This window comes from Micromys minutus (genome assembly GCF_963924665.1).
Source record: "Micromys minutus genome assembly, chromosome: 8".
Classification (NCBI taxonomy): domain Eukaryota; kingdom Metazoa; phylum Chordata; class Mammalia; order Rodentia; family Muridae; genus Micromys; species Micromys minutus.
The window spans coordinates 6382767-6384716 of record NC_137977.1 but is presented as its reverse complement, the minus strand read 5'-3'; the positions used below and the strand labels follow the sequence as shown (position 1 = coordinate 6384716).

Here is a 1950-nt window from a genome sequence, read left to right as displayed (position 1 = left end):
TTGCTTACTTATAATGAGTAATTTTTTTTTTCATTTTTTGGACTTACTTGACAAATATTACAGAAAGTCTGATGAATTACTGGCTATGAAGTAGAAATTATACATTTATATAATGACATGAGGAATTATTATTGAGTAAAATATTTTCTAAGTATACATAAAATGTAAAAGCATTTGATGTTTTGATACCACGTGGAAATTACAACCATTGCTGATAACTATAATAGTAATAATAAAATAAGCTGATATTTAATGAATGTCTATTCTAAACTCAGAGTGTTCCTTAGCATCTCATATGGACAATTTAATTAAACTTAAAACTTTAGATACTTTTAAACTCATATAAAAACTCTACACAGAAATAGAAATAAAAATTATTTTTTGTTTTAATCAGACACCATAATAAAAGGCAAATTTTTGTTGTTGCTGCTCTTATTATCCGGTCTCTGGGTCTTTAAGAACTTAATATTTTCTGTACAATGCAAGCCTTGTATTCATGCCATATTTACTTTCCAATTTAAATTTGTTAAATAAGTATAGAAAAGGAATGAAAAATAATTAATTGAAGCTTGTATTTTTTTTTCATAAAGTTTAGCATTCTATTTTTCAATAGAATTTTGGGATTTTTCTTTCCTATTGGGAATTGGCTTCTATTGGGTTATCCTCTTGCTAGATCTCTTCCTCTCCCTTCTCCATCACTCTTTCATCCTCGGGTTTTAGTCCCCCCACCCCTTCTGCTGAAATTACCATCGGAGTTTCCAATAAGACAACTGGAATCTGGGACTGTATTACCAGAACAATGATGACGCATGGTCTCAGAGCTGACAATCTCAGGAATAAGGCAAATAAGCACACTGGATTACACACGAGTGGGCGGGGCATTTCCCACGGTGGGTACCAGAACTGGTAGTATGTAGCTTTGTCACGATCTGCGTTACTGCATAGGAAGTCTGGGCATTTGTCTTGAGCGCCACACCGAGAACAAAATTGCCCTGCCTGATAAAGCCTTCTTGTCAGTGATCCTCCTGTTGCATAATTTCAGATGAAAAGTGCTGTATATGTAATAGCTCCAGCCCTTGCACACCGAGTAACAGCGCAGCCAACTTTGTAGGAGTCGTCTCACATAAGCTGAATGTAACGAGAACAGTCCTTATCCTCGAGGCAAGTGTCGTTTAAGTAATTGTAGTTCTTCCTTTCTTCATGACAACTTCTGATAGCTTTGCTTGCATAAAGTCCTTTTCAGGACCAATCTACGTGTTCTCACCAAATGCTAGTAAATACCGGATGAGACTCATAGACGTCATCTAGATGAGTATTATGCTGAAACACTTACTTTTTACCCCATGCTCTAGCAGTACACGATAAAGCTACGTCCCAGGTCTGAGCCCATCAGTAGAAGCCGCAGCTCACACAGCCACAGCTTCAGGACACCTCTTAACCTTATGGAACTCGACTGAGCAAGCCACACCACAGACAAAGGCAGAGAGGCCTTCATACTCACCCAAGGACCAATGTTGGATCTTGAAAGATGGTTTAGAAGATAGCTAAAAGTAGTTACCCAAAGGGCTGAATAAATGAATTTGATTTCTGGAGCCAAAGGTTTTCCTTTTTTTTTTTTTTTTTTTTTTTTTTTAATGTTAGTTTAGTTAAATCTCAGCATTCATGAAGGAGATGGGAGAAAGAAAATAAGAAGAATCAGAAAGTCAGGATCTAGCACAGCAGCCAAAACAGGGGGACCTGCTACAAAGCACAGGCTAGAGGCTAGTCCCAGCTGCTGAGTATTGCCCTGTGGATACCCTTACACAGCACACCCTGTGTATATGAACAGAAACACACACAAATAATTAAAATATATGTAGTTTTTGTCTTGGTTTAGCATTTTAATACTTGGTTTGGCATTATTATGTACTTTTACCTTAATTTTAGTTATTTCTAATATAGGCACCCTTG

The 1950-nt window shown here is 36.7% G+C and overlaps 1 pseudogene across 1 annotated transcript; it reads right to left on the bottom strand.

Moving 5' to 3' along the window:
* Nucleotides 1-669: 669 nt before the first annotated feature.
* LOC308423730 (GLIPR1-like protein 2) lies at nt 670-1495 on the bottom strand (annotated as a pseudogene). Its single transcript has one exon. The product of its transcript is annotated as a GLIPR1-like protein 2 (transcript).
* Between the last annotated feature and the right edge of the window lie 455 nt (nt 1496-1950).